Genomic DNA, 27817 nt, shown 5'->3' with positions numbered 1-27817 from the left:
AAAAACTCTCCAGAAAGTGGGCATAGAGGGAATCTACCTAAACATAATAAAGGCCATATATGACAAACACACAGCAAACATCATTCTCAATGGTGAAAAAGTGAAAGCATTTCCTCTACGATCAGGAACAAGACAAGGGTGTCCACCCTTGCCACTATTATTCAACATAGATTTGGAAGCCCTAGCCATGGCAATCAGAGAAGAAAAAGAAATAAAAGGAATCCAAATTGGAAAAGAAGAAGTAAAACTCTCACTGTTTACAGATGACATGATACTATACATAGAGAATCCTAAATATGTTACCAGAAAACTATTAGAGCTAATCAATGAATTTGGTAAAGTAGCAGGATACAAAATTAATGCATAGAAATCTGTTGCATTCCTATACACAAATGATGAAACATCTGAAAGTGAATTTAATTGATTGGAAGAGTCAACGTTGTGAAAATGACTATACTACCCAAACCAATCTACAGATTTAATGCAATCCCTATCAAACTATCATTGGCATTTTACACAGAACTAGAACCAAAAAATTCACAATTTGTATGGAACCAGAAAAGACCACGTAGAGCCAAAGCAATCTTGAGAGAAAAACTGAGCTGGAGGAATCAGGCCCCCTGACTTCAGACTACACTACAAAGCTACAGTAATCAAGACAGGATGGTATTGGCACAAAAACAGAAATATAGATCAATGGAACAGGATAGAAAGCCCAGAGATAAACCCACGCACCTATGGTCAACTAATCTATGACAAAGGAGGTGAGGATATAGAATGGAGGAAAGATAGTCTCTTCAATAAGTGGTGCTGGGAAAACTGGACAACTACATGTAAAAGAATGAAATTAGAACACTCCCTAACACCATACACAAAAATAAACTCAAAATGGATTAGAGACCTAAATGTAAGGTGAGACACTATCAAACTCTTAGAGGAAAACATAGGCAGAACACTCTTTGACATAAATTACAGCAAGATCCTTTTTGACCCACCTCCTAGAGAAATGGAAATAAAAACAAAAATAAACAAATGGGACCTAATGGAACTTAAAATCTTTTGCACAGCAAAGGAGCCATAAACAAGACGAAAAGACAACCCTAAGAATGAGAGAAAATATTTGAAACAACTGACAAAGCATTAATCTCCAAAATTTACAAGCAGCTCATGAAGCTCAATATCAAAAAAAGAAACCACCCAATCCAAAAATGGGCAGAAGACCTAAATAGACATTTCTCCAAAGAAGATATACAGATTGCCAACAAACACATGAACGAATGCTCAACATCACTAATCATTAGAGAAATGCAAATCAAAACTACAATGTAATATCGTCTCACACCGATCAGAATGGCCATCATCAAAAAATTTACAAACAATAAATGCTGGAGAGGGTGTGGAGAAAAGGGAACCCTCTTGCACTGTTGGTGGGAATGTAAATTGATACAGTCACTATGGAGAACAGTATGGAAGTTCCTTAAAAAACTATAAATAGAACTACCATATGACCCAGCAATCTCACTAGTGGGCATATACCTTGAGAAAACCATAATTCAAAAATAGTCATGTACCAAAATGTTCATTGCAGCCCTATTTATAATAGCAAGGACATGGAAGCAACGTAAGTGTCCATCAACAGATAAATGGATAAAGAAGATGTGGCGCATATATACAAATGAATATTACTCACCCATAAAAAGAAACGAAATTTAGTTATTTCTAGTCAGGTGGATGGATCTAGAGTCTGTCATTCAGAATGAAGTAAGTCAGAAAGAGGGAAACAAATACTATATGCTAACACACATATATGGAATATTAAAAAAAAAACAGTTCTGAAGAACCTAGGGGCAAGACGGCAATAAAGACACAGACCTACTAGAAAAGAGACTTGAGGAAATGAGGAGGGAGAAGGGTAAGCTGGGACAGACTGAGAGAGTTTCATGGGCATATATACACTACTAAACATAAAGTAGAGAGGTAGTGGGAAGGAGCTGCATAGCACAGGGAGATCAGCTTGGTGTTTTGTGACCACCTAGAGGGGTGGTATAGAGAGGGTGGGAGGGAGAGAGATGCAAGGTGGAAGAGATGTGGGGACATATGTATATGTATAATTGATTCACTTTGTTATAAATCATAACTAACACACCATTGTAAAACAATTATACTCCAATAAAGATGTTAAAAAACGAATGATTAAAATAAAAATAATAGCAATAAACATGTAAGCATTGATCCAAAAAAATCAATCAGTTGAAATACCATATTAAAGAATTGAAAAATACAAATGATATGATCCTCTCAATAGGCACAGAAAAAAACTTTGGACAAAATTCAACACCAATTTATAATAAAAACTCTCCAGAAAGTGGGCATAGAGGGAACATACCTCCACATAATAAAGGCCATATATAAGAAACCCACAGCAAATATCATTCTCAGTGGTGAAAAACTGAAAGCATTTCCTCTAAAATCAGGAACAAGACAAGAATTTTCACTCTTGACACTATTATTCAACATAGTTTGGAAGTCCTAGCCACAGCAATCAGAAAATAAAAAGAAATAAAAGGAATCCAAATTAGAAAAGTAGTAAAACTGTCACTGTTTGCAAATGACATGTTACTATATATAGAAAATCCTAAAGAGGGTACCAGAAAACAGCTAGAGCTTATTAATGAATTTGGTAAAGTTGCAGGATACATAATTAATACACAGATATTTCTTGTATACCTGTACACTAACAATGAAAGATCAGAAAGTGAAATCAAGGAAACAATGCCATTTACTATCACATCAAAAAGAATAAAATACCTAGGAATAAACCTCCCTGAGGAAGCAAAAGACCTGTACCAGAAAACTATAAGATACTGATGAAAGAAATCAAAGATGACACAAACAGATGGAGAGATATACCATGTTCTTGGATTGTGAGAATCAATATTGTGAAAATTGTATACTACCCAAAGCAATCTATAGATTCAAAGTAATCCCTTTCAAATTACCAATGGCATTTTTCACAGAATTAGAACAAAAAAATTTTACAATTTGTATGGAAACACAAAAGACCATGAATAGCCAAAGTAATATTGAGAAAAAAATACAGAGCTGGGGGAATCAGGCTCCCTGACTTCAGACTATATTACAAAGCTACAATCATCAAAACATTATAGTACTGGCACCAAGATAGAAATATCGATCAATGGTACAGGATAGAAAGTCCAGAAATAAACCCACACAAGTATGGTCACCTAATCTATGACAAGGCAACAATAATATACAATGGAGAAAAGACTGTCACTTCAATAAGTGGTGCTGGGACAACTGGACAGCTACATATTAATGAATGAAATTAGAGCACTCCCTAATACCATACACAAAAATAAACTCAAAATGCATTAAAGAGTTACATGTAAGGCTGGATACTATAAAACTTAGAGGCAAACATAGGCAGACCACTCTTAGGCATCAATCACAGCAATATCTTTTTGGATCCACCTCCTAGTGTGAAAATAAAAATAAATAAATGGGACCTAATTAAGCTTAAAAGCTTCTGCACAGCATGCGGACTCTCAAGCACTGCACCACCAGGGAAGCCCCTGCACAGCTTTTAAGGAAAGGAAACCATAAACAAAATGAAAAGACAACACACAGAATTGGAGAAAGCTTTTCAGACAAAGCAACTGACAAGGATTAATCTCCAAAATATACAAGCAGCTCATGCAGCTCAAAATCAAAAAACAACTCAATCAACAAATGATGAGGGATAAATTGGGAGATTGGGATTGACATACACACACTACTCTATATAAAATAGATAACTAATAAGAACCTACTGTATAGCACAGGGAAATCTACTCAATTCTCTGTAATGACCTCTATGGGAAAAGAATTTAACTGATTCATTTGGCTGTATAGCAGAAACTAACACAGCTTTGTAAATCAACTATTCTCCATTAAAAATTAATTTTAAAAAATTTAAAATAAATAATTAAAGGGGATTAGTACATTGACTAGATGGAAAATTTATTAGATGATATCTCACACAAGAAACTGAAGTAAATTCCAAATTTATTAAAGAATTAAATATGAACGAAACTGGGGAAGAAACAAAGGAAAATGTAGTTAATGTTTGATCTCAAGTTTGGTATGGAAAATACTTTTTAAGCATAAAAGCAAAGAAAGAACAGTAAAGGAAAAGATCGATTGATCTATGTAAAAATTAAGGAAGTCTCTACATTGAAAAAAGTTCAAAGAAGCTAATCGTCCAAAACAAACTGGGAAAAATAATTACAATATACCTGGCAAAGTGTTATTACATTTAGCATAAAAGACAAGACAATAACATCTCAATATAAAAAGTATCAATAGACATGAATGGGAAAGTTATTTTAAAATACAAGTAAATGGCCAAAAAATATTTTAAAAGGTCAATCACAGTAAAAACAAGAAGTACACTTTTGTACCTATCAGAAAATTGCAAATCTTTGAAAATGATAATTTTTGGAGTAGGTTGGGGGCAGGAAAACAGACACATTTTTCTACGGCAGTAGAGTGGTACATGATACAATCTTTGTGGAGGGTCGTTGGTCATTGGGTCATGCATCAAAAGACTAATGGTTATACTACTTGCCCTTGTAATTCTATTTCTGTAATTTATCATTTAAAAATGAGTAGAAATAAATATATCTATGTTTGGTGATGTTTGTTACAATGTTATTTAAAATAACAGACAGGAAACAAACAAAAATATACAAAAAAAAAACCAGTTTGGTCTATTCATAGGATACATTATAGCACATTCATTGAGCAGAACACTCTGCAGCCATAACACACAGATAACAAATATGTACAATATTCAACATGAAAGCATGAATGGTATCCACACTGGAAATATTTGTTGAAAACATGATTTTAATATCTACTGCATATTCTACCTAGTATTTGCCAAATACTCATAGTGTGAAATCTGTACCTCAAATTATTAACAATGTTACCATCAGAGAGTAGGGCTATGCATGCAAATTTCCTTTACTATATCTTTCTTCATTTTACAGAAATTTGACAGTGACAATACATTGCCTTAAAATCAGAAAAATAAGGAAATATCTGACTCTAGACAATTAAATAATCAGAAAGATGAATGATACTAGAGAAAGGTTGACTTGGGAGAAAATGACAAAAAAAGGTCTTAGATACCCTTTGGACCCCTGCATTTGATAGATGATGAATCTAAAGCATCAGGGGTGAGCCAGTCCTGAATCACATGGCCAATCAGTAAACATCCCAGCCCAGACCCCGTCAGAGGACACCCCTCTCAAAAATGTCTTTGTGGGCACATATGGTACTCAATGGCTTAACAAATGCAGTTTTACAAGAAATGCATGTGGTAAACTGCTAATTTTAGAATCTGATAGACCCTCTACCTTCTTCTTGAAAGCTTGGTGGCTTATTGTAAGGCAATTGAAGTACTAAGAACAAAAGCACACTTTACTGGAGCTATATACATTATTATTATACTCTAGGTGATACCTTTCAAACTCACTACATTATTTATAAGCTTGTTGGCTATTCACTTAATTTTTTTTATCCCCCAGAGGGCTTCACATAGTACTATCAACATAGTGGGTGTCCAATAGGGCCTTTTGCTTGTTGTTTTGCATTTCCTTTTGTTTTTGTTCTTTGTTTAAAAACCAGTTTTAATATTTATCATATTAGTGTTAAAAAATGAAATAGTAATAGAAACAAAAATAATATTCCCTGCCCCTCCCTCCCTATTGTTCCCTGCTCTTATGTAGACATAAGAAGTCATCAGAAGAAACTACATTCAACTTTAAGCTATTTCTTCTACCATTTACCTTCATGTTCCTAAATAATGCTCATGTGCAGTTATTTCCTAATTTACTTATTTTAGACATTATCTTCTGTGTTCCTGTTTTGATAGATGTAGAGGTGGCTCATGTGCACTTTTGCTTTCCCTTCTTCATGCCCTCAGTATAATTATACCACAGTTTTTATATTTAAATTATTATTTGTATCACATAGATACTGTTCACTGGAAAGCCTCTGGGGCAAGAGAAGTGGTAATCACATGACTGCTTATGAGAGGGGAACAGATCAGAGCAACAAACTCTCATCATATAGACTTCCAACCAGTCACCTTGTTTTAGCACCAGTGCTCTAAATAATTTGATGTCTCAGTTTTGATAATACTCAGGAGTTCTGCAAGGCAAGCAGCCGTGTCCCTGCCAGCTTATTCCATTTTTTTTTTTATTGAAGTATAGTTGGGTGTACAATATTATATAGGTTTTTGGTGTACAACATAATGATTCACAACTTTTAAAGTTTATAGTTATTATAAAATATTGGCTATATTCCCTGTGTTGTACAATATAAACTTGTAGCTTGTTTTATACATAGTATTTTGTACCTCTTAATACTCTACCCCTCTCTTGTCACTTCCCCTTCCCTCTGCCCACTGATAACCACTAGTTTGTTCTCTGTATCTATGAGTCTGTTTCTTTTTTTTATATCCACTAGTTTCTTGTATTTAGATTCCATGTATAAGTGATATCATATAGTATTTGTCATTCTCTGTTAAACTTATTTCATTTAGCATAATACCCTCCAAGTCCACCCATGTTGTTGCAAATGGCAAAATTTCATTATTTTAATGGCTATGTTGTATTCCATTATATGTGTATATACCATGCCTTTTTTACAAAAATTTGAAATTGTAGTTGCTGTGCAATATTATATGTTATAGGTGCACAATATAGTGACTCACAATTTTTAAAAGTTATACTCCATTTATAGTTATAAAATGATGGCTATATTCCTCATGTTGTACGATATATTCTTGTAGCTTATTTTATACATAATAGTTTCTACCTCTTATTCCCTACTCCTATCTCCCCCCCTTCTCTCTCTCCATTTGTAACCACTAGTTTGTTCTCTATATCTGTGAGTCTGCTTCTTTCTTGTTTTATTCACTAGTTTTATGTATTTTTTAGATTCCACATATAAGTGAGAGCATACAGTATTTACCTTTCTCTGTCTGACTTATTTCACTAGTATAATGCCCTCCAAGTTCATCCATGTTGCTGCAAATGGCAAAATTTCATTCTTTTTTATGGCTGAGTAGTATACCATTGTATATAAATACCACATCTTCTTTATCCATTCATCTGTTGATGGACACTTAGGTTGCTTCCATATCTTGGCTGTTGTAAATAATGCTGCTATGAACATTGGGGCACATCTTTTCAAATTAGTATTTTCATTTTATTTTTAGATCTATACCCAGGGGTGGAATTGCTGGGTCATATGGTATTTCTATTTTTTTGAGGAACCTCCATACTGTTTTCCATGATGGTTACAATTTACATTCCCACCAACTGTGTTAAGTTTCCCCGTTCTCCACATGCTTGCCAACATTTGTTATTTGTGGTCTTTTTGATGATAGCCATTCTGACAGGTGTGAGATGATATCTCATTGTGGTTTTGGTTTGCATTTCCATGATAATTAGAGACATTGAGCATCTTTTCATGTACCTATTAGCCATATGCATTTTTTCTTTGAGAAAATATCTATTCAGTTCTTCTGCCTATTTTTAGATTGGGAACTTTGTTTTTTTGATGTTGAGTTGTGTGAGCTGTTTATATATGTCAGATATTAACCCCTTATCAGTCATATCATGCAAAATCTTCTCATTCAGAAGGTTGTCCTTTCATTTCTTGATGGTTTCCTTTGCTGTGCAAAACCTTATAAATTTAATTAGGTCCCATTTGTTTATTTTTGTTTTTATTTCCTTTGCTTCAGGAGATGGATAAAAAAATATTGCTGCTATTTATGTCAAAATGTTCTGCCTAAGTTTTCCTCTAGGAGTTATATAGTATTAGGTCTTTAAACCATTTTGAGTTTATTTTTGCATATAGTGTTAGAGAATGTTCTAATTTCATTCTTTTATATGTAGCTGTCCAGTTTTCCTAACACCACTTATTGAAGAGACTGTCTTTTCTCCACTGTATATTCTTGCCTCGTTTGTCATAGATTAATTGACCATAAGTGCATGTGTTAATTTCTGGTCTCTGTCTCCTGTTCCATTGATCTATGTGTTTGTTCTTGTGCCAGTACCATACAGCTTTGATGACTGTAGCTTTGTAGTATAGTCTGAAGTCAGGGAGCATGATTCCTCCAGTTCTGTTCTTCTTTCTCAAGATTGTTTTGGCTATTCGGGGTCTTTTCTGTTTCCATATAAATTTTAAAACTATTTGTTTTAGTGTGTGAAAAATGCTATTGGTATTTTGATAAGGATTGCATTGAATCTGTAGATTACCTTGGATAGTATGTCATTTTAACTATATTGATTCATCCAATCCAAGAACATGGTATATCTTTCCATCTGTTTGTGTCAATTCAATTTCTTTCATCACTGCCTCAAGTTTTCCAAGTAGAGGTCTTTAGCATCCATAGGTAGGTTTATTCCTAGGTATTTATTCTTTTTTGAGGTGATGATAAACAGGATCGTTTCTTTACCTTATCTTTCTGATATTTTGTTGTTAGTGAATAGAAATTCACACAGATTTTTTGAGGAATAGAAATAATGCACAGATTTTTGTGTATTAATTTTGTATCCTGAAACTTTACTGAATTTGTTGATGAGTTCTAGAAGTTTTCTGGTGGTGTCTTTAAGACTTTCTATGTATAGTATCATGTCCTCTGCAAACAGTGACAGTTTTATCTCTTCCTTTCCAACGTGAGTTCCTTTTATTTCTTTTGCTTCTCTGATTGCTGTGGCTAGGACTTCCAAAATTCTTTTGAATAAAAATGATGAGTGGGCATCCTTGTCTTGTTCCTGATCTTAGAAGAAATGCTTTCAGCTTTTCACCATTGAGTATGATGTTAGCTGTGGGTTTGTCATATATAACCTTTATTATGTTGAGGTATGTCCCCTCTATGCCCACTGTGTTTTATCATAAATGGATGTTGAATTTCATCAAAAGCTTTTTCTACATCTATTGAGATGATCACATGGTTTTCAGTCTTCAATTTTTTAATGTGGTGTATCACATTGATTGATTTGAATATATTGAAAAATTCTTGCATCCCTGGGATAAATCCCACTTGATCATGGTGTATGATCCTTTTAACGTACTGTTGGAGTTAGTTTGTTAGTATTTTGTTGAGGATTTTGCATGTATGTTCATCAGTGATATTGGCCTGTAATTTTTTGTGTGATATTGTTGTCTGGTTTTGATATCAGGGTGATAATAACCTCATAGAATGAGTTTGGAAGTGTTCCTTCCTCTACTATTTCTTGGAATAGTTTCAGAAGTATAGGTGTTAATTCTTCTCTAAATGTTTGGTAGAATTCACCTGTGAAGCCATCTGGTCTTAGGCTTTTGTTTGTTGGGAGTTTTAAATTACTGATTCAAACTTATTACTGGTAATTTGTCTGTTCATATTCTCTATTTCTTCCTGGTTCAGCCTTGGGAGATTGTATATTTTCAGTCATTTGTCCATTTTTTCTAGGTTGTCCATTTTATTGGCTTATAGTTGCTCATAGTAGTCTCTTATGATCTTTTGTATTTCTGTGGTGTTGGTTGTAATTTCTTTTACATTTCTGATTTTATTTATTTCAGCTGACTCCCCCCCCTTTTTTTTTTTGTGGTAGGTGGACCTCTCACTGTTGTGGCCTCTCCCATTGCGGAGCACAGGCTCCGGACCTTCAGGCTCAGCGGCCATGGCTCACAGGCCTAGCCACTCCGTGGCATGTGGGATCTTCCCAGACCGGGGCATAAACCCGTGTCCCCTGCATTGGCAGGTGGACTCTCAACAACTATACCACCAGGGAAGCCCTCCCTTTTTTTCTTGATGAGTCTGGGTAAAAGTTGTCAATTTTGTTTATCTTTTCAAATAACCAGCTTTTAGTTTCATTGATATTTTCTATTTGTTTGTTTGGTTTGGTTTGGGTTTTTGTCTCTATTTCATGTATTTCTACTCTGATCTTTATGATTTCTTTCCTTCTACTAACTTTGGGTTTTATCTCTTCTTCTTACTCTAGTTCCTTTAGGTGTAAGGTTAGGTTGTGTATTTGAGATTTTTCTTGTTTCCTGAGATAAGGTTGTATTGCTATAAACTTCACTCTTAGAACAGCTGTAACTGAATCCCATAGGTTTTGGATCATTGTGGTTTTGTTTCCATTTGTCTCTAGGTATTTTTTATTTCCTACTAGAGTTTTTCAGTGATCCACTTGTTGTTTAGTAGCATATTGTTTAGACTCCACATGTTTGTGTTTTTTGCAGTTTTTTTCTTATAGCTGATTTCTAGTCTCATAGTGTTGTGGTCAGAAAAAATGCTTGATATGAACTTAATTTTTAAAATTTACTGAGGCTTTTATTTGTGGCCTAGAATGTGATCTATCCTGGAGAATGTTCCATGTGCACTGGAAAATAATGTGAATTCTGCTGCTTTCAGATGGAACACTCTATATGTATTAATTAAGTCCATTCAGTCTAACGTGTCATTTCAGGCCAGTACCACATTTTTATCCATTCATCTGTTGATGGACACTTTGGTTGGTCCCATATCTTGGCAATTGTAAAAAATGCTGCTATAAACATTGGGGTGCATGTATCTTTTTGAATTAGTGTTTTCATTTTTTTTCATATACATAACAAGGAATGGAATTGCTGGGTCATATGGTAGTTCTATTTTTAGTTTTTTGAGGAACCTCCATACTGTTTTCCACAGTGGCTACAACAATTTACATTCCCACCAACAGTGTACAAGGATTCCTTTTTCTCTACATTCTCACCAACATTTGTTATGTGTGGTCTTTTGATGTTAGCCATTCTGACAGGTGTGCAGTGATATCTCATTGTGTTTTTGACTTGAGTTTCTCTGGTGATTAACAATGTTGAATATCTTTTCATGTGTCTGTTGGCCATCTGCATTTCTTCTTTGGAAAAATGTCTATTTAGGTCTTCTGCCCATTTTTAAATCAGTGGGTTTTTTTTTTTCTGTTTTTTGATGTTGAGTTGTATAAGATGTATATTTTGGAAATTCATCCCTTGTCAGTATCATCATTAGCAAATATTTTTCCCCTTCAATAGGTTGTCTTTTTGTTTTTTCAATGGTTTCCTTTGTTATGCAAAAGCTTTTAAGTTTAATTAGGTTCCATTTGTTTATTTTTGTTTTTATTTCCTTTGCTGTAGGAGATAGATCCAAAAAGATATTGTTATGATTTTTGTCAAAGAGTGTTGTGCCTATTTTGTTTGTTTGTTTGTTTTTATTTCTTTTTTTATTGGAGTATAGTTGCTTTACAATGTTGTGTTAGTTTCCACTGTACAGCATAGTGAATCAGCTATATGTATACATATATCCCTCTTTTTTGGATTTCCTTTCCATTTAGGTCACCACATATGCTATACAGTCGGTTCTCATTAGTTATCTATTTTATACATAGTAGTGTATATATGTCAATCCCACTGTCCCAATCCATCCCACCTCCCACTTCCCCCTTAGTATCCATACATTTGTTCTCTACTTCTGTGTCCCTATTTCTACTTTGCAAATAAGTTCATCTATACCATTTTCCTAGATTCCACATATATGTGTTAATATACGATATTTGTTTTTCCCTTTCTGACTTACTTCACTCTGTATGACAGTCTCTAGGTCCATCCACGTCTCTGTAAATGGCACAGTTTTGTTCCTTTTTATGGCTAAGTAATATTCCATTGTATATATGTATCACATCTTCTTTATCCATTCCTCTGTTGATGGACATTTAGTTTGCTTCCATGTCCTGGCTATTGTAAATAGTGCTGCAATGAACATTGGGGTGCATGTGTCTTCTTAAATTATTATTTTCTCTGGGTATATGCCCAGGAGTGAGATTCCTGGGTTATCTTGTAGTCCTATTTTTAGTTTATTGAGGAAATCCCATACTGTTTTCCACACTGTTTCCATATTGTTTTCTAATTTCCCTCTTAGAGCTGTTTTTGATGCATCTCATAAGATTTGATATGTTGTGTTTTCATTTTCATTTGTTTCAAGATATTTTTTGATTCCTTTTTTGACCCATTGCTTGTTCTGGAGCATGTTGCTTAATCTTCACATATTTGAGAATTTTCCCATTTTCCTCTTGTTACTGATTTCTAGTTCCATACCATTGTGGTTAGAAAAGATTATTGTTGTCATTTCAATCTTCTTAAATATGTTGATACTTGTCTTATAGCTTATCATTTGCTCTATCCTTGAAAATGTTCTGAATGCACTTGGGGAAAATGTGTATTCAGCTTCTGTTGGATGAAATGTTCTGTATATGTCTGTTAAGTTCTTTTAGTTTAAGGTATAGTTCAAGTCCGGTTCTTTAATGATTTTCTGTCTGAATGATATATCCATAGTTGAAAGTGGGGGTATTGAAGTCCCTTAGTATTACTGCATTGTTGTCTATTTCTCCCTCCAGATCTGATAATATTTGCTTTGCTTTATATATTTAGGTGTTCTGATATTGGGTGAATAAATATTTTTAATTGTTACATCCTCTTGATGAATTGACATCTTTCTCATCATATAGTGACCATTTGGTCTCTTGTTACAGTTGTTGGCTTAAAGTTTATTTTATCTGATACAAATATAACTACACCTGCTCTCTTTTTGTTTCTATTTACATGAAATATTTTTTTACCTCCCTTTGCTGTCAGTTTACACATGTCCTTAAAGCTGAAATGAATCCCTTTAAGCAGCGTAAGTTTGGATCTTATTTTTTGTTTGCTTGCTTTTAAATCTATTTAGATATTCTATGTTTTTTGGTTGGAGAATTTTGTCCATTTACATTTATGTAATTATTTATAGGTATGGATATACTGTTTCCATTTTCTTAATTGTTTTCATGGTGCTTTGTAATTCCTTTGTTCCTTTCTTCTCGTGTTCTACTCCTTTTTGGTTTGATAATTTTCTGTAGTGTTATGCTTAGATTCCTTTCCATTTATCATTTCTGTATTTTCTATAGGTTTTTGATTTGTGGTTACCTTGAGGCTTACATAAAAGTTCCTATAGTCTAATTTGTTAAAAACTAAAAGTTGAATGCATACAAAAGCTTTACATTTTTATCCTCCCTCATTTTATGTTTGGATGTCATAATTTACATTTTTAATATTGTATGTTCATAAACAAACATTATTATAACATTGTTATAGCTATGGTTATTTTTAATACTTTTGTCTTTTAACTTTTATACTAGAGTTAGAAATGATTTACATATCAACATTATAATATTAGAGATATGAATTTAACTCTATATTTACCTTTACCAGTGAGTTTTATACTTTCATATGTTGTCATGTTACTAATTAGTATTCTTCCATTTCAACTTGAAGAACTCCCTTTAACACTTTTTATAAGGGATTTCTAGTGGTGATGAACTGTTTCAGCTTTTGTTTGTCTGGGAAACTTTTATACCTTTTGTCTGTTTTGTGTGTGTGTGTGTGTGTGTGTGTGTGTGTGTATTTCTTTTTGCACTCTGAGTATATTAACTCACTCACTCTGGCCTTCAAGATATTAGCTGGAAAATCCACTGATAGTTTCATGGGGGTTGACTTGCATGTAACAATTTGCTTTTCTCTACTGCTTTTAAGATTCTCTCTTTACCTTTAACTTTAGACAATTTAATTGTAATGTGTCTTGACGTGGATCTCTTTGGAGTCATCATTTTTGGTTGTTTTGGGGCTTCCTGGATCTGGATGTCTGCTTCCTTCCCCTGGTTTGGAAAGGTTTCAGGCTTTCTTTCCTTCTTCTTCTTTTTTTTTTTTTTGAGTCACTAAGTTTCTTTAAATTTTTATTGGAGTATAGTTACTTTACATGTTGTGTTAGTTTCTAGTGTACAGCAAAGTGAATCAGCTATACAGATAAATGTATCCTCTCTTATTTGGATTTCCTTCATATTTAGGTCACCACAGAGCACTGAGTAGAGTTCCCTGTGCTATACAGTGTGTTCTCTTTTATTGTCTATTTTATACATAGTATCAATGGTGTTTATATGTCAATCCCAATCTCCCAATTCATCCCACTCCCTCTTTCTCCCTTGGTATCCATACATTTATTCTCTATGTCTGTGTCTCTATTTCTGCTTTGTAAATAATATCGCCTATACCGATTTTTTCAGATTCCACATATATGAATTAATACAGGATTTATTTTTCTCTTTCTGATTTACTTCACTCTGTATGAGCCTCTAGGTCCATCCACGTCTCTACAAATGACCCATTTCATTCCTTTTTATGGCTGAGTAATATTCCATTGTATATATGTAACACGTCTTCTTTATCCATTCATCTGTCAGTGGACATTTAGGTTGTTTCTATGTCCTGGCTACTGCAAATAGTGCTGCAATGAACATTGCGGTATATGTTTCTTTTTGAATTATGGTTTCTTCTGGGTATATGCCCAGTAGTGGGATTGCTGCATCACATGGTAGTTCTATTTTCAGTTATTTAAGGAACCTCCATACTGTTCTCCATAGTGGCTGTATCAATTTACATCCCCACCAACAGTGCAAGAGGGTTCCCTTTTCTCCACACCCTCTCTAATATTTATTGTTTGTAGATTTTGTGATGATGGCCATTCTGACCTGTGTGAAGTGATACCTCATTGTAGTTTTGATTTGCATTTCTCTAATAATTAGTAATTTTGAGCATCTTTTCATGTGTCTCTTGGCCATCTGTATGTCTTCTTTGGAGAAATGTCTTTTTAGATCTTCCACCCATTTTTAAAAATAAGTTTATATACTTTATTTATTTACTTTGGGCTGCATTGGGTTTTCCCTGCTGTGTGCAGGCTTCCTCTAGTTGTAGCGAGCAGGGACTACTCTTTGTTGCAGTGTGTAGGCTTCTTATTGCAGTGGCTTCTCTTGTTGCAGAGCACAGGCTCTAGGCATGTGGGCTTCAGTATTTGTGGCACGTGGACTCAGTATTTGTGGCTCACTGTCTCTGGAGCGCAGGCTCTGTAGTTCTGGTAAACAGGCTTAGTTGGTCCGTGACATGTGGGATCTTCCCAGACCAGTGCATGGGACAACCCATGTCCCCTGCAATGGCAGGTGGATTCTTAACCACTGAGATACCAGGGAAGCCACTGCCCATTTTTTGATTGGGTTTTTTGTTGTTTTGATATTGAGCTGTTCGTATATTTTGGAGATTAATCCTTTGTCAGTTGCTCCATTTACAAATATTTTCTCCCATTCTGGGTGTTGTCTTTTTGTCTTGTTTATGGTTTCCTTTGTTGTACAAAAGATTTTAATTTTAATTACGTTGCATTGGTTTATTTTTATTCTCATTACTTTAGGAGGTGCATCATGAAAGATCTTGCTGTGATTTATGTCAAAGACTGTTTTTCCTATGTCTTCCTCTAAGAGATTCATAGTATCCAGCCTTACATTTATGTCTTTAATCCATTCTGAGTTTATTTTTGCATATGGTGTTAGGGAGTGTTCTAATTTCATTCTTTTACACGTAGCTGTCCAGTTTTCCAGGCACCATTTATTGAAGAGACAGTTTTTTCTCCATTGTATATTCTGGCCTCTTTTGTCATAGATTAGGTGATCATAGATATGTGGGTTTATTTCTGAGCTTTCTATCCTGTACCATTGATCTATATTTCTGTTTTTCTGCCAGGACCATACTGTCTTTTTTTTTTTTTTAACATCTTTATTGGAGTATAATTGCTTTAAAATGTTGTGTTAGTTTCTGCTGTATAACAAAGTGAATCAAATATACGTATACGTATATTCCCATATCCCCTCCCTCTTGCATCTCCCTTCCACCCTCCCTATCGCACCTCTCTAAGTGGTCACAAAACACCAAGCTGATCTCCCCGTGCTATGCAGCTGTTAACCACTAGCTATCTATTTTACATCTGGTAGTGTACATATGTCAATGCAACTCTCTCTCTTCGTCCCATCTTATACTTCCCCCTCCCTGTATCCTCAAGCCTATTCTCTACGTCTGCGTTTTTATTCCTGTTGTTGCCCTATGTTCATCAGAACCCCCCCTTTTTTTTTTTTTTTAGATTCCATATATATGTGTTACTATACGGTATTTGTTTTTCTCTTTCTGACTTACTTCACTCTGTATGACAGACTCTAAGTCCATCCACCTCACTACAAATAACTCAGTTTTGTTTGTTTTTATGGCTAGTATTCCACTGTATATATGTGTCACATCTTTTTCCATTCATCTGTCAATGGACACTTAGGTTGCTTCCATGTCCCAGCTATTGTAAATAGTGCTCCAATAAATATTGTGGTACTTCTCTCTTTTTGAATTATGGTTTTCTCTGGGTATATGCCAAGTAGTGGGATTGCTGGGTCATATGGTACTTCTAGTTTTAGTGTTTTAAGGAACATCCATACTGTTCTCCATAGTGGCTGTATCAATTTACATTCACACCAACAGTGCAAGAGGGTTCCCTTTTCTCCATACCCTCTCCAGCATTTATTGTTTCTAGATTTTTTGGTGATGGCCATTCTGACTAGTGTGAGGTGATACCTCATTGTAGTTTTGATTTGCATTTCTTTAATGATTAGTGATGTTGAGCATTCTTTCATGTGTTTGTTGGCAATCTGTATACCTTCTTTGGAGAAATGTCTATTTAGGTCTTCTGCCCATTTTTGGATTGGGTTGTTTGTTTTCTTGTTATTGAGTTGCATGCACTGCTTATAAATCTTGGAGATTAGTCCTTTGTCAGTTGCTTCATTTGGAAATATTTTCTCCCATTCTGAGGGTTGTCTTTTCATCTTGTTTATGGTTTCCTTTGTTGTGCAAAAGCTTTTAAGTTTCATTAAGTCCCATTTGTTTATTTTTGTTTCTATTTCCATTTCTCTAGGAGGTGGGTCAAAAAGGATCTTGCTGTGATTTATGTCAAAGAGTGCTCTGCCTATGTTTTCCTCTAAAGGTTTTGTAGTGTCTGGCCTTACACTTAGGTCTTTAATCCATTTTGAGCTTATTTTTGTATATGGTGTTAGGGAGTGTTCTAATTTCATTCTTTTACATGTAGCTGTCCAGTTTTCCCAGCACCACTTATTGAAGAGGCTGTCTTTTCTCCATTGTATATTCTTGCCTCCTTTATCAAAGATAAGGTGACCATATGTACGTGGGTTTATCTCTGGGCTTTCTATCCTGTTCCTTTGATCTATATTTCTATCTTGGTGCCTGTACCATATTATCTTGATTACTGTAGCTTTGTAGTGTAGTCTGAAGTCAGGGAGCTTGAATCCTCCAGCTCCGTTTTCTTTCTCAAGATTGCTTTGGCTATTCGGGGTCTTTTGTGTTTCCCCACATAATGTAAAATTTTTGGTTCTAATTCAGTGAAAAATGTCATTGGTAATTTGATAGGGATTGCATAGAATCTGTAGGTTGCTTTGGGTAGTATAGTCATTTTCACAATGTTGATTCTTCCAATCCAAGAACATGGTATATCTCTCCATCTATTTTGTGTCATCTTTAATTTCTTTCATCAGTGTTTTATAGTTCTCTGCATACAGATCTTTTGTCTCTTTAGGTAGGTTAATCCCTACGTATTTTATTCTTTTTGTTGTAGTGGTAAATGGGATTGTTTTCTTAATTTCTCTCTCTGATCTTTTGTTGTTAGTGTATAGGAATGCAAGAGATTTCTGTGCATTAATTTTGTATCCTGCAACTTTACCAAATTCATTGATTAGCTCTAGTACTTTTCTGGTGGTATCTTTAGGATTTTCTATGTATAGTGTCATGTCATCTGCAAATAGTGACACTTTTACTTCTTCATTAACAATTTGGATTCCTTTCTTTTGTTTTTCTTATTTCTCTGATTGCTGTGGCTAAGACTACCAAAACTATGTTGAATAATATTGGTGAGAGTGGATACCCTTGTTTTGTCCCTGGTTTTAGAGGAAATGCTTTCAGTTTTTCACCATTGAGTGTGATGTTTGCTGTGGGTTTGTCATATATGGCCATCATTATGTTGAGGTAGGTTCCCTCTATTCCCATTTTCCAGAGAGTTTTTATTATAAACCAGTGTTGAATTTTATCCAAAGCTTTTTCTGCATCCATTGAGATGATCATATGGCTTTTATTCTTTGTTAATATGGTGTATCACATTGGTTGATTTGCATATATTGAAAAATCCTTGCATCGCTGGAATAAATCCCACATGATCATACTGTATGATCTTTTTAAGGTGTTGTTGGATTCTGTTTGGTAGTATTTTGTTGAGGATTTTTGCATCTATGTTCATCAGTGATATTGGCCTGTAAGTTTCTTTTTTTGTGATATCTTCGTCTGGTTTTTGTATCAGGGTGATGGTGGCCTCATACAATGAGTTTGGGATTGTTCCATCCCTGCAACTTTTTGGAAGACTTTGAAAAGGGTAAGTGTTAGCTCTTCTCTAAATATTTGATAGAATTTATCTGTGAAGCTGTCTGATCTTGGACTTTTGTTTGTTAGAAGATTTTTAATCACAGTTTCAATTTCAGTACTTTCTATTGGTCTGTTTATATTTTCTATTTCTTCATGGTTCAGTCTTGGAAGATTGTACCTTTCTAAGAATTTGTCCATTTCTTCCAGGTTGTCCATTTTATTGGCATATAGTTCCTTGTAGTTGTCTTTTATGATCCTGTGTATTTCAGTGGTTACATTGTAACTTCTTTTTCATTCCTAATTTTATTGATTTGAGTCCTCCCTTTTTTTTCTTTGTGAGTCTGCCTAAAGGTTTATCATTTGTTTGTCTTCTCAAAGAAACAGGTTTTAGTTTTATTGTTCTTTGCTCTTGTATTCTTCACTTCCATTTCATTTATTTCTTCCCTGATCTTTATGATTTCTTTCCTCTACTAATTGTGGGTCTTCTTTGTTCTTTTTCCTCTAGTTGCTTTAAGTGTAAGGTTAGATTTTTTATTTGAGATTTTTCTTGTTTCTTGAGTAATAATGTACGGCTATAAACTTCCCTCTTAGAACTCCTTTTGCTGTGTCCCATAAGTTTTGAATCATCGTGTGTTCATTGTCATTTGTTTCTATGTATTTTTTTGATTTCCTCTTTGATTTCTTCAGTGATTTCTTGGTTATTTAGTAGCATACTGTTTAGCCTCCATGTGTTTCTGCTTTTACAGTTTTTTCCTGTAATTGATTTCTAACCTCTTGACATTGTGGTCAGAAAAGATTCTTGATATGATTTCAATTTTCTTAAATTTTCCAAGGCTTGATTTGTTGCTCAAAATGTGATCTACCTTGCAGAATGTTTCAAGTGCACTTGAGAAGAAAGTGTATTCTGCCACTTTCAGGTGGAATGTTGTATAAATATCAATTAAATCAATCTAGTCTATTGTGTCATTTAAAGCTTGTGTTTCCTTATTTATTTTCTGTGTGGATGATCTCTCCATTGGTATAAGTGGGTTGTTAAAGTCCCCTAGTTTTATTGTGTCACTGTCAATTTCCCCTCTTTTGGCTGTTAGCATTTGCCTTATGTATTAAGGTGCTTGTATGTTTGGTGCATAAATATTTACAATTGTCATATCTTCTTGGATTGATCCCTGGATCATAATGTATTGTCCTTCCTTATCCCTTGTAGCAGTCTTTATTTTAAAATCTATTTTTTTCTGATATGAGTATTGCTACTCAGGCTTTATTTTGATTTCTATTTGCATGGAATCTTTTTCCATCCCCTCACTTTCAGTTTGTATGTGTCCCTAGGTCTGAAGTGGGTCTCTTGTACACAGCATATATATGGGTCTTGTGCTCATATCCATTCAGCCAGTCTTGTCTTTTGGTTGGAGCATTTAATCCCTTTACATTCAAGGTAATTATCGATATAATAGTATGCTCCCATTGCCACTCTCATAAGTGTTTTGGGTTTGTTTTTGTGGGGTTTTTTCTTCTCTTGTGTTTCCCACCTAAATAAGTTCCTTTAGCATTTTGTTGTAAAGCTGATTTGGTGGTGCTGAATTCTCTTAGCTTTTGCTCTCTGTTAAGCTTTCGATTTCTGCATCAAATCTGAATGAGATCCTTGCTGGTTACCCTTGGTTCTAGGTTTTTCCCTTTCATCACTTTAAATATATCCTGCCACTCCTTTCTGGCCTGCAGAGTTTCTGCTGAAAAAGCACCTGATATCCTTATGAGGATTCCCTTGTATGTTATTTGTTGTTTTTCCCTTTCTGCCTTTAATACTTTTTCTTTGAATTTAATTTTTGTTAGTTTGATTAATATGTGTCTCAGCATGTTTCTCCTTGGGTTTATCCTGTATGGAACTCTCTGTTCTTCCTGGATTTTGGTGGCTATTTCCTTTCCCATGTTAGGGAAGTTTTTGACTATCATCTCTTCAAATATTTTGTCAGAGCCTTTATCTCTTTCTTCTTCTTCTGGGACCCCTATAATTCAAATGTTGGCGTGTTTAACTTTGTTCCAGAATTCTCTGAGACTGTCCTCATTTCTTTTCATTCTTTTTTCTTTATTCTGCTCCTTAGCAGTTATTTCCACCATTCTATCTTGCAGCTCACTTATTCGTTCTTCTGCTTCAGTTATTCTGCTATTGATTCCTTCTAGTGTATTTTTCCTTTCAGTTATTTTGTTGTTCATCACTCTTTGTTTGTTCTTTAGTTCTTCTATGTCCTTGTTAAACATTTCTTGTGTCTTTTTCTATCCATGCCTCTATTCTATTTCTGAGATTTTTAGATCATCTTTACTATCATTACTCTGAATTCTTTTTCAGGTAAGTTGCCTGTTTCCTGTTCGTTTATTTGGTCTTGTAGGTTTTTATCTTGCTCCTTTGTCTGTACCGTATTATTTTGTTATCTCATTTTTTTCAATGTGTGGGCCTGTGTTCCTGTCTTGCTGGTTGTTTGACCTGAGGCATCCAGCACTGGAGTTTGCAGGCAGTTGGGTGGAGCCAGGTCCTGGTGCCACAACGAGGACCTCCAGGAGGGCTCACACTGATTAATATTCCCTGAAGTCTGAGGTTCTCTGTTAGTCCAGCACTTTGGACTAGGTGCATCCACCACAGGAGCTCAGGCCTGACCCCTGGCCTGGGAATCATGACCCTGCAAATCACACGGCACAGCAAAAGAAAAAAAAAGGCAACAAACAAAAATGAGTAGAACAATAACAAAGAATTTTAAAAAATAAAAGTAAAAAATATATTAGAAAAAATAAAACAAAAACAACAAAGCAAAACAGAACCACGAGAGCAAAAAAAAAAAAAGCAAGAACAGGTCTTTGTCAAGGGAGGGGGAGGCTTTGGCTCAAGACCCACATGGCTGGAAAAGGTATTGTGGGGGGGTGGGGTTTAGGCTCAGCACCCACCCATGTGGCCAGAAAAGGTCTTGCTATCATCATTTATTTTTTGACAAATATGCCAAGAATACACATGGGCAAATGATAGCCTCTTTAACAAATGGTGCTGGGAAAACTGGATATCTACATGCAAAAGAATTAAATTGGACCCCTGTCTTACACCATACACAAAAATTAACTCAAAATGGATTAAAAACTTGCATTTAAGACCTGAAACCATGAATTTCTTAGTTTATAAGGAATGAGCTCCTTGGCATTGGTCTTGGCAATGAGTTTTTGGATTTGACACCAAAAGCACAGGCAATGAAAGCAAAAATAACAAGTGGGAAATGTCAAACTAAAAAGCTTTTGTACAGCAAAGGAAACCATCAACAAAGTTAAAAGGCAACCTATGGAATGAGAGATAATACTTGCAAACCACATATCCAATAAAAGGTTAATGTCCAAAGTATATAAGAAACTCATACAACTCAATAACATAAATAAATAAACGAGTGAATAATCAGATTTTAAAATGTGCAAAGACAAGAAAGACATTTTTCCAAAGAAGACATACAAAGTGGCCAATAGGTACATGAAAATGTGCTCACCAACACTAATCATCAGGGAAATGCAAATCAAAAACACAATGAGATATCATCTCACAACTGGTAGGATGTCTAACATTATTAAATAGACAGGAGATAAAGTCTGGTGAGGATGCCAGGAAAAGAGAACACTTGTCCACTGTTGGTGGGAATATAAACTGGTACAGTCACTATGGAAAACTGTATAAAATTTCCTCAAGAAATGAAAATTAGACCTACCGTATTTTCCAGCAATCCCACTTCTAGATAAATATGTAAAGGAAATAAGCTCACTATCTTGAAAAGATATCAGTACTCCCATGTTTACTGCAGCATTATTCGTAATAGTCAAGGTACGGAAACAAAAGTCCATTAATGGATGAATGCACAAAGAAAATATCTGATACGTGTGTGTGTGTGTGTGTGTATATAAAACAATGGAATATTATTCAGCCTTATAAAAGAAGAAACTCCTGCTATTTGCAACAACATGTGTGATAGTGGAGGGCATTATACTAAGTGAAATAAGCCAGACAGCGAAAGACAAATACTGCATGGTATCACTTATATGTGGAATTTTAAAGAAGAAAAGAAAAGTACAACTGTTAGAAATAGAGAGTAGAATGGTGGTTGCCAGGGGCTGAGAAGTGGAGGAAATTGGAGACATTTGTTAAAGCGTACACACTTTCAGTTATAAGAAAAATAAGTTCTCAGGACCTAATGTAAAGCATGGTGACTATAGTTAACACTGTAATGTATAATTGAAACTTGCTAAGATAGATCTTAAACATTCTCGCCAAAAAAAAAGAAAAAAGGTAACTATGTGAGGTTATGAATGTGATTGTGGCAATAGTTTTACAATGTATACATATATCAAATCATCACATTGTCCACTTTAAATATATTATAATTTTATTATTCAACTTTACCTCAATAAAGCTAGAAAAAAATTAATAAAATCCTAAGGAAAGAATCTGGTAACCATAGCACTTGGGATAATGGTATCTCCCATTCCAACTATTCTCTATGTTTTCAATTCAGTATTTTCCCTAAGTTTAGTAATGCTGTGGGTCTAGGACTAGTTGGTTTTGCTTGAAAGGAATCTATATTTGCATATTTAAGATTTTCTAAAGAGAGATGGAAATTTTAATGTCATATTTTTCTTTAAACATTTTCTCTGTAGCATTAACAAATTAATTTAAGGGAAAATACAGTTCTTGAATCTATAATAATGCTAACTTTTTCATTTGATTTTGCTAAATTCTTTGTGCTTCAGATTTGAAATTTAACAATCTCAGTAAAATTTTAGCATTGATTTTTTTTTGCTACCTACAAAACGTGGCATTTTTAGCAAAACTCCTTGTGTGTGTTAATAAAAATTCACTTTATTATTTTGATTTCATTGAGCTATTTGTGGGTTAATTTTTGGCCCTTACACATGAAAACTCCTTCGAGTTCAGAGCGTGTTATGTTCATGGGATAACTTGAGAACTGGGCCTTTGGTTTATTTCTCAAATACTCACTTGAATTTCCTCTGGTTAGCTTTCAAAAGGTAGTTTCCCGGATCTCTATTCATTTGTACACTGCACCCTCTCTTTCTCTTTGTAAATTTGGACAATTCATACCCCTACCCTCTCTTTGGTTTCCAGAAGTTCTGGTCTATGAAGCATTGTTGCTTAGCAACAGGTTAACCAGCTCTTCCTTTCTATGCCATACTACAAAAGAGCTGATCAGAACCTCCACACACTCTTACTCATCAAATGACTACAGATACAGTTTATAATGTTGTATTACTGATGGACTGTATAATTTTGTCTGTCTTCAAACTGTAACAAAATTATTAAAAGTATGTTTTAAAATCAAACTTTCTTATTAAAATTTGCCTACTTGTTTGACTTGATTTTAAAATAACCTTTTGCTTAAAAAGATTCCTTTAATTGAAATAAGTTAAATTTTTCCCCCTACATTTAAACCAAAGAAATAGACATTATTTTAAGCTGATCACAAAACCCTTCAAAATACCTTTTCTTACTAAAGTTTGCTTCAGGTAAATAGTGTTTTGAATAGAGTAGTGACAAGTTAATCTTCATATATCTTGTATCAAATTTAAATATACAGCAGAAGCCAATTTGAGATTCAAAAGTGCAGTATTTATACTTGGAGAAATAAAAAAACTTTTTAAAACATCTTTAAGACATTCTAAAGCTAAGGTCCATTGAACCAGGGAGCAAGTGTAGAGAAGGTACAGTTTGGTAGTTTCTCATTTAGGAATAAAAATCATAGCATGTCAGATTATTCACCTGTCAAACTGTTCTAAAAGTCCCTGTTGCTAGGGAAGGAGATTAAAAAAAAAAAAAAAAGCTAAAACTGCTTGGAAAAAGCACTTGATTATCTAAAATAAATAAATAAATAAACTCAAGCTTACATTTTACAAGATTTCAAAGTTTTGGATTTCTCATGCTGGCCAAGATAGAATAGGCACACTACAGCCTATCTCTCCCACTCCATTATAACTAAAATTTCTGGACAAAATTGTATATCAACCAACTATGAACTCTGAAAAGTAAATAATGGCAGGCACTTTGTGGGGTAGGCAGTCAAAACCTGAAAAAATGACATGTACAGGAGTGAGCTTCCCATTTTTTTTGTTCTCTTAACACTTCCAGCTTTGACATGAAAGTAGACCCAGTCAGGGAATTCCCCAGTTGGCACATACAACAAAAACTCCAAAAGAAACCCTGTCTTTCTGGCCAGAGGCCAAGAAAAGAGGTCTGTGAGCCAGAGAGACTGCAGGGGGAAATCCCTGTTTGTTCCATCACACTTATTCTTGATAGATATAGGTGATACAGACATAGACATAGACACAGATATAGACATGGTTATATCTTCCTTCTTTTCCTTTTTCAGCCCTACTTGAGGGAAACTCCAGTCCTAGTACTGTGAAAAGGCAGGATGGGCAACAAAAACTCCAAAAAATTCCTCTGAGCCAAACAGGTGTTTTGGGGAATTCTAGAGAAGATGGAACTAGAGAAGTGGAAACCCTGACTCTGCATATGAACTGGCATAAGCTCTGGCCTCAGGCTTAAGGTACTGGACAGACTCAAAGAAGTGAACAAAATATTTGAAACCTTAATTGCGATTGGAATCACCACCCACAGAAGGAGAGACAGAATTTGCAGCCTGAACTTAACTGGGTTGATTGCCTGCTTTAAATCAATATACTCAAGAGGATTTTAATGGGTTTCAGAGACTCACAACATAATCAACATGTCCAATACAGGATTACTGGACACACAAGGAACCAGGGACATATGATCTCCTCACAAGGGAAAAGCCAATCAACACCTGTCCAGACAAAAATGACGCAGATGTTGGATTATCAGACAAAAACTTGAAACCAGTGATTATAACCATACTCTTAAGACAAATAAAAAGAGAAGTTTTTGACAGAGACATAGAAGCTATCAAAATTCCAAGTGGGGATTTTATAATTGAAAAATACAATTTCTGAAATTAAAAAAAGAGAGTAATGGATGGAATAGCAGAATGGAAATAATAGAACAAAGAAGCAGTAAATTGAAGACACATCAGTAGAAATTAACCAACATGAGGAACACCAAGAAAAAGGATAAAACAAAATGAACAGAGCTTCAGGAATCTGTGAGGCAATATCAGAAGGCCTAATATTTTTGTCATTGGAGTCCCATAAATAAAAGGAGAAAAATTTATTCATAAGAAAAATGTTCTGAAGGCATAATTGCTGAAAACTTTAAATTTTATGAACTATATAAATTTACAGGTTCAAGAAACTCAGTAAAACCGAAACAAAATGCCCAGTATATCATAATCAAACTGCTGAAAAATAAAGATAAAAGATCTTGAAAGCAACCAGAGACAAAGAACACATTCAACACAAGGAACAACAATTTGAATTGCAGATAACCACAGATACCCAATAAAAAATTGTGTAGGCCAGAATGCAGTGAAACAACATCTTTAAAGTATTAACAGAAAAGGACCATCAACCCAGAATTCTATATTCAGTGAAAATATTCTTCAGGAATGTGGTGGTTCTAAAATATGTCCACAAATCCATATTTATCCTCCATTCAAAAGTTGGAGCCTAATTCCCTCTGTTTGAAGGTGAGCCAGAATTGATGATTCACTTCTAATGAATAGAGTATAGTAGAAGTGACATTTTATGATTCTGAAATTGCAGTTACCACAGCTTTGTTGACACCAGTACCCCCAATACCGTGGTTCAAATTTCAATTACCACAGTGTATTAACTGTGAGTAAATGCATAAAGTACAAACTTGCTACAAACTGTGCTCCTAGCTCCTCAGTCCCCACCAATCACTGCATAAATAATTCAGGTATCATGCTCAGTGACCAATGACATTACTTCTTGCAGAGTCTATCAGTGACTGGTCACAAGCATGTCTTAGTTCATGCACAGACAGCAAAGCATGTGGTTGTGTTGCCTCCTTGTCTCCCAGTGATAAGCTCACAAGATGATTTACAAAAATGGATCATCCAATGATGAAAGTGCAGCAAAGAAATGAAAACTGGAAACACTAAAAGTGAAATTTAAATCCAACATAAATGGTGTCATCAAAGAAATAGCTGACTGTGGGGAGGTCAATATTGCTGCCATTCCAGACACTCAGATGTGCAACCAGAAGAACTCAGTAAAGATATTTTTATCAAATATGTAAGGAAACTGTTTGTGACAAAAAGGATGAAGATGTTCTAGAGGGACACCAGCAAAAACTTCACATTAAAGGAACTTGGAGATATCTCATGGCATTAAAAGCACAAAGGAGAAAATGTTGGAAGCTAATTCAAACTTAGAAAGGAATATTACAAGTTGTCAAATAAGTTATATGAAGAAGACAATCACTGTTCAAATGATTCGATACATTTTTACAAAGACTAAAAGCACTTTAATTCTCAGTGTTGCTAATGTTTTCAATTACAGTGTGCAAAATAAATGTTAATTTTACTATTATGCTCATTTCCTTATATATTTATAAATGGCAGTATGAATTTTTAATGTTTTGATGAAAATTTCTAGAAGTCACAGTAAACCATAATTTTACCCCTTCATTATTAAGATCATATGGCACGGTTTTAGCTTGCACAGCCATTTGTATGATTCCATAATGTTGGGCAAAACAAAAACCATCTGTTTTATGTTGGGAGACTAAATGTGCTAAAATTCTAAAAAGAAATTATCTGGAGAATGTTGATTTTTTGCTTGTTTGTTTTAGCAGGCAATCACCCAGGTTAACCTCAGCCTGAAAAACCCTGTCTTGCCCTCTGTTAGTGGTGGTTCCAATGTCAGTTCATTTTCAAATGCTGCTATGCAGCTCTGTACTGAGCACAGACATAGGTATGAACACAGAATTGTGGAGCCCCCTTTCCAGGTCTCTTCTCTCCAAGATGTCCAGGCTCTCTGGCTCTCAGGGGTCCCCTTTCCTGGTGCTCTAGCTAGAAAGATGGGGTTTCCCTCTGTTACCTGCCAATGTGCCCCATGATTTTGTCAAAAGGAACTGCCCTCAGGCAAAAAGAAAGAAAATGGAGGGAAAAAAAGAAACATAGATTCCTTCCACATTCTTCAGAAGGGTCACTTCTTCCTGTCTCCCTGGCTGGAAAGACAGGTTTTCTCTCAGGGTTGAGTAGACTGCTATCTCCTTGGCCTCTGCAGTGCTTCTCCACAGCTAGGGTCAACTTCAGGTCAAGGCTGAGAGAGTAAACATTTAGGAACAAAAACAAAACAGGGATACCGCCACACTCTGGTGTGCAGGGACCCCATTACCAGACCTTTTAAAGAAAGTTCAGACTGTTTTCCCATCAGCAATGTGAGAGTTCCAGTTCCAACGCATCTTCATCAGCACTTGGTAATAGGCACTGTTAATTTTAGCCATTCTAAA

This window comes from Neophocaena asiaeorientalis, unplaced genomic scaffold (genome assembly GCF_003031525.2).
Source record: "Neophocaena asiaeorientalis asiaeorientalis breed wild unplaced genomic scaffold, Neophocaena_asiaeorientalis_V1.1 scaffold558, whole genome shotgun sequence".
Taxonomy (NCBI): domain Eukaryota; kingdom Metazoa; phylum Chordata; class Mammalia; order Artiodactyla; family Phocoenidae; genus Neophocaena; species Neophocaena asiaeorientalis.
This window is presented reverse-complemented; position numbering follows the sequence as displayed.